The sequence below is a fragment of the Protopterus annectens genome, chromosome 4.part0, assembly GCF_019279795.1.
Source record: "Protopterus annectens isolate FY-2018-M chromosome 4.part0, PAN1.0, whole genome shotgun sequence".
NCBI classification, from domain to species: Eukaryota; Metazoa; Chordata; order Ceratodontiformes; family Protopteridae; genus Protopterus; species Protopterus annectens.
In genome coordinates this window covers 1,570,448,125-1,570,464,515 of record NC_056733.1, presented here as the reverse complement: position 1 = coordinate 1,570,464,515, position 16,391 = coordinate 1,570,448,125, and the positions used below count along the sequence as shown (strand labels likewise).

General features: G+C 42.4%; 1 protein-coding gene across 1 annotated transcript in view; it reads right to left on the bottom strand.

Moving 5' to 3' along the window:
* The window catches only part of RNF145 (ring finger protein 145), a 1,685,498-nt gene that overhangs the window by 525,716 nt on the left and 1,143,391 nt on the right, over positions 1-16,391 (bottom strand). The window lies entirely within an intron of this gene.

The window sequence follows — 16,391 nt, the reverse complement described above, 5'->3', positions numbered from 1 at the left end:
GACAGAGTTTGGTTCAATGGAGAATGACTCAAAGGTTTGAATACCCAAAAGCATAGCAAAGGGCCTTTTTTTTTCAATCCCAAAGACAAAAAGAGTATCTTTTATCACATCATGGGACCTCCCTGGAGCACTGCTTAAGGTGCTTTCTCAGCAAGTTAAGCATCTCCATGAAGGTGACACCTTCTGGAGAAGAGCCTGACGAGACAATATCCTCATCGTTTTTGTCATAACAACTTTCAAATCTGCACTGAGTACACCCAGGTCTCTACTCAAGGTATTCCTCTTTCACTTCAGAAATGTAGGAGTCTGGAAAGGGAGGCATCTCTCTCTCTCTCTCTCATTTTTGTGGTGGTGCAGTTCCCACTGTAAAAATGTTGGGTCATCTGTTGGTTAGCTTGCGGTGGCTACAAAATAATCCTTGACAAACCAAAAATCAAAGAATGTAAGGGTGGGTGCTAATGTTAATACGGCAGGTGTCCAGCCATCTAAAAGAAAAGCAGTCAGTTCATACAGATGAGGAGGAAGAAAGATGGACAGGCTACAGGTATCCTGGTCCTCTGGCTTCTCCTGTACAAAGATCCTTAAGATTTTATGGAGGATCTCACCCAACAGTGCAGTACTGAAAAATGAAAGATGGATATCTATCATAGGTGCCTGGGAACCATCATCTGGCCTGCTGGTCCAATTCACTTAATTGAAGACCAAATCAACAGTTTAAAATGAGCTCCAGCTATCTGCCTCCCTCAAAGGGAATAAGGGAGGATGAAATAAGAACACAATGTGTAACTGATGGCGGACAGCCCAACATTCTTCTGATAGTTTCTTTAGCCTTGCTGAGGCTGATGGGGATCACTATAGCCTTGTGCGCTTTGCTGTCATTTTTCATTAAGCCTTTATTTTTTCTTTCCTAAAATAAACTTTTCTATATTCAGACAGAAGAGTGCATCTCCCTCCTAGGTGGCAGGCACTCTTTCACCCAAAGTCAAGAGTTGTTTCTGCTAAAGTAAGGTGTTCCAAGATGTCATAGACCAGATGTGGATACCACCTCTGTCTTGGGGATGTTCAAAATCTTTAAAGGCAGCCTGGAGAATGGGCAAACAGCTAAAAGTTAGTGGATAAGGAATTTTACTGCAACAGTGAATCCTTCAACAATGAACAAGAGAGTTACAGGTAAGTTCAAAACACTGCCTTAGCTCTGGAAATGCTCACAATTAAGACCTTTACTGAAGTACCAGTAAGATACTCCTTCAAAGCTGTCTGGGCTACTTACTAAACATATGAACTTGATATGAAAATGGTTACAGCTGAATTCTCAGCCTGCTACCACTGTGACCCTCACCAGGCTGTGAGATTTAGCATTAAGACTATGGTAATCTAAAGGGCTGAGCTGTCAGCGGAGCACCACCTGGTGGCAAACTGGGTTAGATTGCTTGGAGCTCAGGACAATACATATGAGAAACCAGGAATGTAGTAACAGTGTCCTGGGAATGCCTAAAAGATAACGCTGTGATGGTTAAATTCATCTCCCACCTGTGGAAACAGCTTCTATCATATAAGCAGAAAATGGTGGCAGCCAAAAGACCCACTGCTGTACACCAGGACTAAGAGAAGATGTCAAGTTAAAGAAACAGACCTTCCACAAAATGTTTACTTATTTTACATATCTTTACCAGGAATGTGGGGCTAGCTATCACATAAACCCCTCTTCAGCACAGGCCCAGGGAGTAAAGCTCCACAGTTACAAAGGAATGGTACCATAGAGGTAGACAACAACAGATAAAAAGTATACATTATTTTACATTACAAGCAAAAATACAGACACTGACTGTAGCTGTACAAATATTTACATACATTGTTTAACTTTGTAAGTTGAAAATACGTGGATTAAAGGACTTTCCAAGATGGTGGTCCAATGATCAACAGCTTAACTTCCGCTCTCTCAGTCTGTGGAAAAACTGAAAGACAAGGGCCAGAAACTCTTGTCACTTTTGGAAAATTCAGTTACTGTCTAATAAGTACACTGCCTGGATGGCAGCAAGGAATACAATAAGAGAGCCTGAAAGAAAATCAACTAGAAAAGGTGAAGAGAAAACAATGCAGCTCTTGAGCAAAAAGCACTTCCAAACTCCAGCTTTGGTACAAGACATGGTTTCCAGTAATCTAGAGGAAAAAATAAGTCAATCGTGCTCAGAGCTGATTAAAATAAATGAAAGACCTAAGGAGTATATCAACTCAAATAACAAAAGGCTGGAAAAAATGTAAGAAGCTTTAAACAGATATTCAGATAATCTGATAAAACAACAAAAATCCCAGGATGAAATGAACAAAAGCTGGGTGAATATGACACTGTTCAAAAACAGATGTTTCAAAAAATGGTAGAATTAGAGGATAGGGCACATAGGGAAAATCTGAGATTTTCTGCTGTACCAGAGAAACTAGAAGGGACAGACTGCATTGATTTTATGAAGGCACAGATTAAGTAACTGGAATGTTATTCCATAGCAGAAACTGTTAATGGAAAGCACACATGGTGTGTATGCTCCAAATTTGGCCATGACAAAGCAGCCAAGGCCTATATTAGTAAAGATGAAAACCTACCAGCAGAAAGAGTTGATCCTGACAAAACTCTGGTTGTTGTTGTTGAGTCTTTCGGCTTTTCCCGGTTAGGGGTCGCCACAGCTAATGATTGGCAGTAGATTTTTACATGCCGAGTTGCCGGCCTTGACGCACAACCTTCAACGAAGGTATGCCCATTCACGCATGTCTCCACACAGAAGACGCTCTAGCTGAGAATAGAACAGGACAACATCTTACTGTGAAGCGACAATGCTACCGCAGCACCACCACCACAGTGAGACAGAGTGTTTGTGGAAAATGATTAATCACTATACACCAGGCAGAACAGAATCAAACTTATTCCAGCAATCAAGGAATGTTGAGAGGCAAGTGTGAGATTCAAGCTGCTGTATTCTGTCTTCAGAACATTTTTCCTGAAGGATCAGCATCATTTTTGATGAGGAACAGGTTAAGGAGGAAATATAAAAGTTTGCCAAACAGTGAGCCATCAACCAGAAAGGGACTCCTCTTCCCATTCTTCTGATAAGAAAAACAACAAGAAAAAATAAGAAAAAGTGGACTTTTGTTGACTTTGTTAAACTTGTGGGGAACTGAAAGCAACTGGCCCCACGTCATGTCATTAATGTTTGGAAGGATACTGAGGAAATGGGACGAAGAAGGAAAAATGTAACTGTAACTAAAACAATTTCTGGTTTTAAGAGTATTTCTAAGAAACTTTTCAGGATTTAAATTGAGCATGTTATAGCAAAGCATTTTAGTTGTTCCTGTATGTGATAAATATACTAAAGTAAGCGGATTCCTTTTTTTTCTCTTTCATTCTCTTTTAGTATTAAGAAATGTATGCATTACAATGCAAAAAGAGAAAAAAGGCTAGAGAAAAGCAAGTTTAAGTTAACAGGCTGAAATCTTGCGATGCTGAGGTGGAGGATAGGCTGCAAAAGTACACAGATCATAATTTATGTAGCACTGGTATGTTTTCTTTTACCTTTACACAGGTGAATGTCTGGATTAGGACCCTTGGCTTAATCCAATAACAAGAACATAAGAGAACACTTATCATAATGAAAAGCCTTTCTTTAGCAATAAATGTTTCAGCTTGTCTATAGAAGCCTGGAGCTGAGGACTACATTTTTTCTCTTATGCTTCCATGGAAATAAGTTGATAAGGCAAAAATAAGCCAGAACACTGGTTTCTTTAAGGCTGAAAGTTAATATTTTCTGAAAGCATGCAGGTTGTTTTTCACATATGGGAGGAGAAAAAAGATAAAAAAAAAATAACAGACATCATTAGTTGAAGTAGCACAGGCAATAATGATATGTGTCTTAACATGGACAATGTTAATTTTATGTTAATTAAAGTCTGTGTTTGCAGCTATTTGTGACAACTGTTTCTATTAGGAAGGTTAAACTTCATCATTTGAAGATATACACAGTTTTCTGCGTTTGTATTAAGTTAGATTATGGGGGTGTTCTGGGGTGTGTGTTTCGGGGTTTTCATTAAAACAAAAAGTCTTGTAAAACGTGACAGGTTTCAGTGTAAATAAAAAAACTACATAAGGATTAACCTGCTAAACATTAGCGGGTGCATTTATCAAAAAAGCTAGAAATAGACATTTAAAAAGCTGTCATATAAAATAGGTGGAAATAATGACTTGTCACAATGGTGACACTTTCCACATTATCTTGGAATATGAATGGTCTCACAGTATAAACAAAAAGGAAAGAATATTTAATTATTAGGAAATGCAGAGTGCAAACAGCAATGCTAGAGGTGACATGTTTAGAAAGAACTGGGCATGTGAATTTGAGAAAGAAAGGATTTCAGGATGGATATTCAGCATAATATTAGGGACAAAATAAAAAATGTGTACTTATATTAACTGCAAAATGAGCTCCAACAGTGACAGAAGAGGAACAAAGATAATACTGGCAAGGGCTGAGGATTACATGGGCATGCATTTATATCCCACGTAAAACTGCTATTAGGGGATTAAAATATGGCAGAAATAATCAGTGTTCAGCAAGTAATACTACTTACAGGTGGGGATGGAATTTGATTGCAACAATGAGGATGTATCTGGGGGGGCCTAGAAGGAAAAATGCTAACAAAAGAGGGTAGATTTCTGAAGAAATTTATTTGATAAGGAAACATGAATTCAGACTTAGGAACTCAGAGAGAATTTACATATTATTCCCCATGGTACAATAATAGGGATAGACTAGACAGAAACTGTATTTCACAGGAGCATGTGCATTTAGTTGAGAACACTGATACACAACCAACAACTATGTTAGATCATGAGCCAATAGTTATTAAGATAAACATACAGGGTAATGAAGTAAATATGAGACACTGGTGCTTCCCCACGTGCCTATTAAAAGGAGAGGAATTTAAGGAATGAATAGAAGTAATTATTCTGGAATTATTAGGGAATATAGAAAGTATTACAGAAGTTACAGATAGTGAGTGGGATAAAATTAAAGTGGAGTTTAAAAATAGGGTAGAAATAAAAGAAAATGATATGGCTAAGCAGTAACAAATTATTTAGAGAAGATGACAAAGGCTAAAGTATTACAGAATACAGGGAATCTCACAAAGCAAGAAGAGGCGCAGTTGCTGAGTGCAAAAGAGAAAATAAGGGAGTACATAAATAATATGCATGAATTTAGAAAGATTGATGTTGAGCATGTGTTTTTGACAATAGGTCCAGAGCACAAAAACTTTTGGCACAGCAACTTTGGCAACAGAAATAGACAGGGTTGTTAAACTTAGGGAGCCTATAACAAGGAAAAACTTACCAGAGATCCTGTAGAGGTATTCAAGATATTTTGGAAATTTTATGAAAATATGTATAAAGCAGAGTTGTGGGGAAATCAAGAAATGGAAACACTGATGGAAGACTTGTGCCAAAGGTTAGCAGTAGATGAGGCTTACCAATTAACAGTTAAGACAGGAGAAAATGAGAAGCAAATGGTGATGTATAACCAATCTGCAGGAAAGTTTTCAGAAAGAGATTTTATTCTGGTGGAAGTTTGAAAGCTAGGAGGCAAAAAAGTGATCAAGATCTGGAAGGTTTTAACAGTATTTTAAAAGGAGGGGAAGCACCAACATCCTAGAAAAAAGGTGTGGTGGCTGTAATACCTAAAGACAGTAAAGACCCATCAGATCCAGCTTCATATAGGCCCATTTCAATTTTAATCCACGATTATAAAGTGTTTACAGTGGCTAAAGGAATGGCAAAGGTCTTGCCAAAATTGACAGATATGGATTAATATGGTTTTGTGGAGGGGAGGCATATATTTGATAACATAAATAGAACAAAGATGATCCAGAGGGAAGCAAAATGGATGGTGGGTCCTGATGCAAAGAAAGCATTCAGCAGAGTAAGTTGGGATTTTATGAGTACGGCAGTGGAAACATTTTTATTTCCTGATGCAATAACAAGGTTACTTAAGAGCACATATGAGGGATTGGAGGCAAAAATCTAAGTGGAAGGATTCCTCTGTAATAAGTCATGTCCGAACAGAAGGACTCGGTAGGGGTGCTCTCTTTCCACTTTGTTACTTGCTTAATATTTAGAACCATTAGCAAAGAAAATAACAGATTCAAATTCAAGGATATAACTGGCATGGAATTCAAGAAAAGTTGGCTTTATCTGCAGATATTATTTTGTAATTAATAGAATCAGAAAAGGGCTCCTCATTGTTGTGAAAAATTCTGAGACAGTTCCGGGTGTTTTGGGATATAAAATTAATAAAGATAAAACAAAGGTCGTAGCTGTAAATTATGTACCCACACGTGCCTTGGTTAAGCAATACCCATATTTATGGGCACATAATAAAATAAGAAGTTATGTACCTACCATAACGTTCCATGTTAGTTGTCTTCTCTCGCCTTCTTTCTTGCTTGATGGGTTCGGAGCCGATCCCTCGGCTCCGACTCGGCACTTGCTAAGCTCGAGAGTCACTTTTACCAGCTCGAGGCAGCCCCATATCCCATGATGCAAGGCGGTAAGTACCCAGATCTCGTTTGCTGACAAAGGGCAATAGCACCAAGCATAAAATACTTCCCAAAGGAAGAAAGAAAACTTACAGATGGAAAAAGGACCAGGTCTGAATGGTCTTTAGCATAACAGTTTCTTATACAAGGTCTGTCCAGGCCAGGGGGAAGGAGGGAGGGTCGCAAGAAAGAAGGCGAGAGAAGACAACTAACATGGAACGTTATGGTAGGTACATAACTTCTTAATGTTAAGTTGTCAATCTCGCCTTCATTCTTGCTTGATGGGACCGCGTCCCTAGCACCTCTATCCTGGGTGGCTCAATGGAACAAACTCTTGAGGACTGTAGAGCCAAAACTGGCTCTGTCCCTGGAGGCCAAGTCCAATTTGTAATGGGAAACAAAAGTGTGAGGAGTGGCCCAAGTGGCCGCTGCACAAATAGTGTCCAAAGGAAGTCTAGCTTGAAAAGCTGTAGAAGTAGCTAAGCTCCTAGTTGAATGTGCTTTAGGTTTTGAGCACAGCTGTTTTCCCAGAGCGTATAAATTTCAGAGATGACCGAAGAAAGCCATCTGGACAAGGTCACTTTAGAAACAGGAAGGCCTTTTTTTTATCCGCATAGGAAACAAAAAGTTGATCAGATTTTCTAAATTTTTTTGTTCTGTCCAAATAATATCTAAGTTGACGGTGGACATCAAGATAATGTAGCTTTTGTTCAGCTCTATCTGAATAGTTAGGAAAAATACAGGAGATCAATGGATTGATTCAGATTGTTCTTTGAAGCGACCTTAGGTAAAAAGGTTGGATTAGTTCTCAAAGATACTCTGTCTTTGTGAAAAACCAAATAGGGGGGTCGAACCGAAAGAGCATGAAGTTCAGACACCCTCTTGGCAGATGTAATAGCCACTAGGAATAAAGTTTTCCAAGAAAGATATTTCAGGGAACAAGAAACAGCTGGCTCGAAGGGGAAGAATCAAGGATGTCAGCACTAAATTTAGATCCCACTGAGGAGGAGGATTCCTGATTGGAGGTTTTAGTAGGAAAATTCCTTTCAAGAAGGCCCTGCAGAGCCTATGGGACATAATATTATGGTCTGCTATCCCGACATGAAAATTGGAAATAGCAGCCAATTGAACTCTGACTGTGGAAGAAGAGGAGCCTGCATGAAAAATCTCTGCTAAGAAGTCCAGGACTGCCTGAACAGGGGCAGTAAAAGGATCAATATTTTGGGCCTTAGCCCAATAAGAGAAACGTTCCATTTGCTTGTGTAAATCCTCCTGGTAGAGGATTTTAGCGGTTACTATGATGTCTCTAACTGGGTTAGAGATCAAAGGAAGCCTGGCTAAGGAAGGAAGTGGAGCAACCATGCTGTGAGGTTGAGAGAAGGGATTGACCGGTGCAGCTGACCCGATTGGTGAATCAGAAGATCTGGCACTGGGTCCAGATGCCACGGCTGCACCAAAAGGTGATGATGGAGGAACGGGAACCAAACTTGTCGAGGCCAGTAAGGGGCAATGAGAATCAATTTGGCTCTCAAAACGGTAGCTTTCTGGATCACCTGAGGGATCAGAGGAAATGGAGGAAGGCATAAAGAAGTCCCTGGGGCCAATCCTGGGTCAGAGCATCTCTGGGGATGGCCTGATAGAGGGAAGAGGCTGAAAAAGTCTGGACATTTGCTGTTTTGGGGAGTAGCAAAAAGATCGCAACATGGACGACCCCATTCCAGAAAAATCTCTTCCGCTATAGATTGCTTGAGAGACCACTCGTGAGGCATGAGGATAGCTCTGCTCAATCTGTCCGCTATAATGTTGGTTTTCCCAGGGATATGCGTTGCTACCAGAAACCGATGAGAGGAGATCGCCCATTGCCATAGTCTGAGCGCTTCTCGACACAAGGGGTAGGACTTGGTTCCGCCCTGTTTGTTGATATACCAAACTACAGACATGTTGTCTGTGTGGACTGCAATTGTCCCTACGGGAAGAAAGTCGTTGAGGGCTTGCAACATTAAAAGCACTGCTCTCATCTCCAGGACATTTATGTGCAGATGGTACTCGAACGGCTGCCACGCCCCATGAACCATCCTGCCCTGATAATGACCCCCCCACCCGATCAGGGAGGCATCCGTGGTGACAGTGGCTATCGGGGATGGGGGTACAAAGTACCTGCCTTGGTGAACCTGAGACGATGTGATCCACCAAGCAAGATGCTCTTTGCATGTCTGTGTCACCAGAATCTGGTGACGCATTGGAAGTTGCTGGTATGACCATTGTGTGAACAGCATCCACTGAAGAAGGCGCATGTAGAATCGAGCCAGGGAAGAAGAGTAATGGCCGCAGCCATGAGACCTAATACCTTTAGAACCATTCTGGCCTGTATTTTCTTGCTGGCCAGAATGATCCTGACATGAGTCTGAATGTCTGAAACTCTTTGTTCTGTAAGGGTAGCTGACATCCGAACAGTGTTTAAGTTTGCGCCTATGAAGGTAATAGACTGGCAGGGCGATAAGGATGACTTTTCAAGTTGATTGAGATGCCCCAATGAGAACAAAGGTCTATTGTGTAATCCCTGGCTTGTATAAGCTGATGCCTGGTGGTGGCTGACAGGAGCCAGTCGTCGAGATACGGAAACACCTGGAATCCTTGACGTCTCAGGTGAGCCGTGACCACTGCCATGCATTTGGTGAACACTCTGGGGCTGTAGTGAGACCAAAGGGCAGGGCTCTGAACTGGAAATGACTGGACCCCAGCCGAAGCGGAGAAATCTCCTGGAGCGTCTGTGAATTTTTATGTGATAGCACGCATCCTGAAGATCTATTGAGCACATCCAGTTGTCCTTCTGTAAGAAGGGCAGAATTGACTGAAGAGTGACCATTCGAATCTTGTCTTCCTGACAGACTTGTTGAGTCTGCTGAGATCCAATATTGGTCTCCAGTCTCCCGTCTTTTGGGGACCAAAAGAACCTTGAGTAGATTCCGGCTCTGAATGGTCTATTGTAACTGGCTGAATGGCTCTTTTTGCAGTAGTTTTGAGATTTCTGACTCTGCAATCTCCCTTAGACCGGTGGTACATCTGGAAGGGAACTTGAGGGGAAGGGACTTTCCTCGAAAGGAATTATGTAACCCTTGGATATGATCGACTGTACCCATCTGTCTTGAGTGAGGGAATGCCAGGCTTCTGGGTACAGTGATAATCTTCCCGACTGCCTCCAAGGAGGGACAGCCGGGCAACACCTCAGGGATGCTGAAAGGGCTTGTCAGAGAGGCTCCCTGTTTCCCTGGTTCTTGGACCCCTCTGCCTCTAGAGCGGCGTCTGTTGTTGTTACCCCCTCTGCCTCTAGGGGTAAACTGACCACGTGAATCCGGCGTGACTCCTTGGGATTTACGGAACCACATCTTCCCGCCCTTCTGTCCTTTGGGATAAGGTCTAGAAGGGGTGGAAAAACGGACTCCAACAGCAGAAAGAGTCTTGCCGTCCTGCTCGCACCTGGTCAAGGTTTCCTTCACCTGAGGGCCAAACAAAGCTGACCCATCAAAGGGAGAATTTGTGAAGGACGCCTTAAAGGGATCCGCAAAATCACATAGCCACATCCAGGCTTGGCGTCTAAGAGCCACACCTGTACCTGCGGCTCTACTCGCTCCATCCGCAGCATAAGATATTAGCCGCATGGAGGAGTTTGCAATGGAATTGAGGGTTCCTAGCTGCGAAGCAATTTTTTCTTGAGCCCCTGCAGCTGTTGGATCCTGAACTACTTCTCCCAGCTCCTTCAGGATATCCCTCTGGAGTCTGGTGAAGTGACATAGGTAATTCAGCGAGCGATAGCAAAGGTCGCTGAGGAAAACATCCGCCACCGTACCTATCCATGGTCCTAGAGTCCTTATTAGGAGGATGGACGGGCACGGAGGATCTGCAAGTTCCTTTTGGTGGCCGCAGCCACCACCATGGCATCAGCGGGACACCCTTAGTAAGGAATTGTTTGTCACACGGGCAGTGATAAATTTTGAAGGCCTCCTAGGGACTGGCTCTACAGAGTCAGGAGCTGCCCACTTCGTGCAATAACCTGCATAAGGGGGTCGAAAGGCGGAGACACCCAGGAGGTGGAGGGCCGAGATCCAAACGCCTCTAGGTATACTGACTCATCCTCAGAGGGATTGTTGGTGGCCCAGTTTCCCCTCTGTTTCAGAAGTTCTAGGATGTCTGAGAAGGAGACATCCTCAGTGGGGCTTCTACGGGATCCCTCTGACTCATCAAAGTCAGTATCCGGTGACAGACTCGGGAGTCTACATGCTTCCTCTTACAAGTCCTCTTCCTAGGAGGATCTCCCGAAACATCAGGAGAATCCTCGGAAGAGGGGGAAATTCCCAATGGGGAAACCTGAGGCGGAGGATCTCTGGGTCCTGTAGCAAGAGAAGTGGCAGAGATGTCAACAGGAACTATAGAGGGAGGAGCTACGGGAACAGACTGCTGACTGATACCAGTGGCCAGTACATTCTTCATCACCTCGAATGCTCCCCTCCCAGGCAGGTCCGAGAGAACCCGCTCCGAAGAGCTAGGAACTCCAGGGACCACCGAAAGGGAAGTCTCCGAGGCAGATGTCGGAGCCGAGCTCACCAAGGCCGAGGCTCCAAGGGGAAGAGCGGGTTCGGACAAGGGTCCGATGCCACTCACCCCCTCGGAGGAGACCATGGAAGCCCGACCACCGAATCCCTCTAAGGAAGGTCTCAAAGAGGAGATAAGAGTAGAGGCTGAAGGAACAGAAGGGGGTATCCGTCCTCCAGCCGTAGCAGTAACCATTCCCGAAGACTCCAACTCCAAGCTCTGGGGTAGAGTTGAAGGAGGAACTGTAACGGGGTGTGGACCAACAGTCGTCTGTTGAGACGGACTGTGTAACATTTGGGCCAGTACCAGTGACTTAAGTAATCTACTGACCACTCTCTCTAGGTCATGATCTGACAACCTGGATGACCTTGAAGATCGGCTCCGATGGCTCCGTTCCGACAGAAGAGGTGAAGCCGGAGCCGAAAGTATCGGCTCCAAGGAAGGAGACCTCGACCTCTTCCTGGAATGAGCCATCGGAGCCGATACTATAGATCCTGTCGGAGCCGACCCCTCGGAGCCGACAGGAAGCCTCGATGTATCGGCTCCAGCCGGAGCCGATACAGCCACCAAAGTAACGGTGTCGGAGCCGATCGGAGCCGACACCGATGCCTGTGCCACATGGGTGTCGGAACCGATCGGAGCCGACATCGGTGGGCGCTACAGATTCGGCACCGATAGCCATCGGTGCCGAAGGCTTTGTTAAGCCAGAATCGGCTCCAGCCGGAGCCGATCTCGACTCAATGCAGCCGGAGCCGAGGCCGCAGGCTTAGGAACAGAAGCCTGGGCCTTGGAAGGTTTAACTGATTTGGATGGAGCCGACTTAGCCGGAGAGCCCTCCGGCTTAAGAAGGCCCCTAAGGATCAGTTTATTACGTCTTTCCTGCAGGACTCTCTGGCTGAAGGAATGACAAATAGCACAGGAGTCCTGCAGGTGAAGAGGGCCCAAGCAATAAAGGCAAGAAGTGTGACCGTCTGTCAGAGACATCTTCTGAAAGCACGAGTCACACTTCTTAAAACCTGAGACCCTCTCCTTTGACATGGTGCTTTACACAAACACACACACACACCAGTCAAAAATTAACTTAAATAAAATACCCAAAAAGGTATTTCTATAAACAACACACACACCCTAACAGGGAGGGGATGGGATGGGTAAATTTGACTAAAAATAATTAGAAAAAACAGGGATTTTCTGTCACAAAAGGTAAAAAATTAACTAATAACTAACAATTAAGGGTTTTTTAAGAAAAAGGGGCTTAAATATCCAAAAAGAGAATCACTTACCAGGAGCTGGTAAAAGGAGGACCTCATAAGCTAAGCGGCAAACGAGATCTGGGTACTTACCGCCTTGCATCATGGGATATGGGGCTGCCTCGAGCTGGTAAAAGTGACTCTCGAGCTTAGCAAGTGCCGAGTCGGAGCCGAGGGATCGGCTCCGAACCCATCAAGCAAGAATGAAGGCGAGATTGACAACTTAACATTGAAGTATTTAGGAGTATGGGTTAAAAATGATGTTATGGCAGCTATGGATGTGAGGGAAGAGACTAAACAAAAGATAATACAAAAACTGAGAAACTGTAAGCTCTTGTCTATGGATATTGATAACAAGGTGCAAGCAAAAAAATTGTTTTAGTCCTTTTAGTTTTATACACGTGAGGCATATTTTTCTATCAGCCAGAGGAGAAGTTGTGGACAGTAACTGCGAGTTGAAAGACTTCATCTGGGAGGAAAAGAGGGCAGGAGTAAAGTGGGATAAGTTGATCCTTCCAACAGAACAAGGATGTTTAAAATTACTTGATCTGAAGGTATATTTTAGAGATACGCAGTTACGACTCGTACATAACACAAGCAGACATCTACAATTCAAAGTAGAAAGGGATGATGATGCAGGGGGCAATTCAAGAAACGAGGAAAGAGTACGATTTTGGATGCAGATCCTTAAGGAGAATAACAAAAGTCATGCAGAATATTATAATGATAAAGTGGCAGAAAATACACCAAAAGTCATGCCAACACAGGAATAGAGAAAGGAGACTCTGCTGATAGGGATGACTGCAATTAGGGGTACACAGAAAGGGCAAGAGGTGGCTGGAATTTACTGGAGAAAGTTGGCAAATGAACCACGGTATTTGGGAATAAATAATTAGAGAGGGAAAGGTAACAGAATGGGAAGATTCAAGAAGACATTTGGATGGCAGACTAGAGATTGCCTTCCCTATCAGGGACTGATAACAGAGTACAGGCAAAGACAAAGGAACAGAGGAATCCAAAGTGAAAGACCAGCACTGCTACAGATTTTAGTTGAATCTTGAACAGAAGCTGCTGTTAAAAAAGGGATAATTAGTAGGGCAAATAAAATGTTGCATGATAACTATAGGAATAAATCAGAGGAGGTCAGAAAATATTGGGAAGTCAATAAGCAATTCACAAAGAAACAATGGGAAGACATGTATATGGCTCTCCAATATGCAACAAAATCTGGAAGATTTAGGATTTTTGCCTAGATGTGTTTGCATACAGTGGATATAAAAAGTGTACTTACCCCTGTTAAAATGCCAAGTTTTTGAGATATAAAAAAAATGAGACCACAATAAATCATTTCAAAACTTTTCCCACCTTTAATGTAACCTATAACCTGTACAATTCAATTGAAAAACAAATCTGTTAGGGGAAAAAATATAAAAAAAAAAATGTACAATAAGCTAACTGCATAAGTGTGCACACCCTTAAACATATTTTGTTGAAGCACCTTTTGATTTAATTACAGCATTCAGTCTTCTTGGGTACAGACCTGTCATCAACTAAATAGACTCTGATTAACCCCAAATAAAGTTCAGCTGTCCTAGCAGGATTTTCCTGACATTTACTCAAGTGCCTGCTACAGCAAAAGCCATAGTTCCCAGAGAGCTTACAAAGCATCAAAGGGATGTCATTGTTGAAAGGTAACAGTCAGGAGAAGGGTACAAAACTTTTCCACAGCATTGGATATACCATGGAACACAGTGAAGAGAGTCAGCAAAAAGTGAAGAAAATATGGGACAACAGTGATGTTGCAAAGAACTGCATGTCCCTCCAAAATTGATGAAAAGACAAGACGAAAACTGGTCAGGGAGGCTGCCAAGAGACCTACAGCAACACTGAAGGAGCTGCAGGAATTTCTGGCAAGCACTGGTTGTTTACTACATATGACAACAATCTCCCATATTCTCTACGTCTGGACTATGGGGTAGGGTTGCAAGACGGAAGCCTTTTCTTACACAGAAAAACATCCAGGCCTGGCTAAAATTTGCAAAACAATACTTCAAGTCTCCCAAAAGCATATGAAAAAATGTGTTATGGTCTGATGAGACCAAGGGTGAACTTTTTGGCCACAATTCCAAAAGGTACTGGTACTTTTGGTGCAAAAACAACACTTTGCTTCACTAAAAGAACACCATCCCCACAGTGAAGCATCGTGGTGGTAGTATCATGCTTTGGGGTTGCTTTTCTTCAGCTGGAACTGAGGTTTAGTCAAGGTGGAGGGAATTATGAACAGTTCCAAATACCAGTTACATTTGGCCCAAAAGCTTCAGGTGTCTGCTAGAAAGCTGAAGATGAAGAGGAATTTCACCTTTCAACACGGCAATGACCCCAAGCATGCATCCAAATCAACAAAAGAATGGCTTTACCAGAAGAAAATTAAAGTTTTGGAATGGCCCAGCCAGAGTCCTGACCTAAATCCAATAGAATATCTGTGGGGTGACCTAAACAGGGCTGTGCACAAGAGATGGTCTCGTAATGTGACAGATTTGGAGCGCTTCTGCAAGGAAGAGTGGGCAAATATTGCCAAGATGTGCCATGCTGATAGATGCCTACCTAAGAAGACTGAATGCTGTAATTAAATCAAAAGGTGCTTCAACAATGTATTAGTTTAAGGGTGTGCACACTTATGCAACCAGCTTATTTTATGTTTATTTATTTTTTTTCCCCTAACAGATTTTTCAATTGAATCGTACAGGTTATAGGTCGCATTAAAGGTGGGAAAAGTTTTGAAATGCTTTATTGTGGTCTCATTTTTTATATCACAAAAACCTGGCATTTTAACATGGGTGTGTACACTTTTTATATCCACTGTAGGTACTTTTGCACCCCAAGACGACTCCAAATAATTTTCCTCAGATAGATTGCATACGTTGGAGGTGTAGTGGGGAAGAAACAGGTACCTGACTGCATATGTTCTGTGGGTAAAATAAGATGGCTGACTTCAAAATTTCTCTACAGTAGTGGTGGTGCTGCGGTAGCGTTGTCGCCTCCCAGTAAGATGCTGTCCGGTTCGATTCTCAGTTAGAGCATTTTCTGCGTGGAGACATGCGTGAATGGGCGTACCTTCGTTGAAGGTTGTGCGTCAGGGCTGGCAACTCGGCATGTAAAAATCAACTGCCAATCATTAGCGGACCGGAGTTCCGCTGTGGTGACCCCTAACCGGGAAAAAGCTGAAAGACACATACATACATACTCTGTCAGGAGTACTAGACAAGCAAATGAGTTTCACTAAGAAAATTTTTTTTTTTTGAGCTGGGATACAGAATCTGACTTGCCTAGATCTAGTAAGACCTTTTAAATTTTAATTCTGGTGGCTGCCAAGAAAGCAATTACTAGAAAAAGGAAATCAAACTCTAAACCAGCCATACTTGAAGTAGTGAATATTGTAAGAGATTTAAAAGAACAGGAATTGGGATTTGTAGAAAAGAGTATGAGTAAAATACATAAAAACTGGAAATTTTGCAAACAATACATGCAGAAAAATGATTGAAGGAGGAATGAGGTTTAAGAGATGGCAGGAACTAAACAAGTTATGTAATGCTTTATTGATTACATTGTACAGAATATCTGTGACGTATAATGTTTGCAAATGTGAACTTGCTAATATGACTATTATTTTTATATAAATGTAAGTTTGACTCTGTTGCATGTGGTAAATCAATAAAGGTGTTTCTCTGAAAAAATGAGGAAAGAGTGTGAATGTGAACTTGTTAATATGACTTGATTATTTTTATATAAATGTAAGTGTGTCTCTGTTGCATGTGGTAAATCAATAAAGGTGTTTCTTTGAAAAAATGAGGAAAGAGTGTTAAGGATCTGAGGTTATCATGTTTGAGAAACTAAAAGAGGAACTTGAATAGAACATGGGTTATCGTGCAGAGACAGATGTGATAAAGATGATTTCAGAGGAGTAAGCAGTTGGTT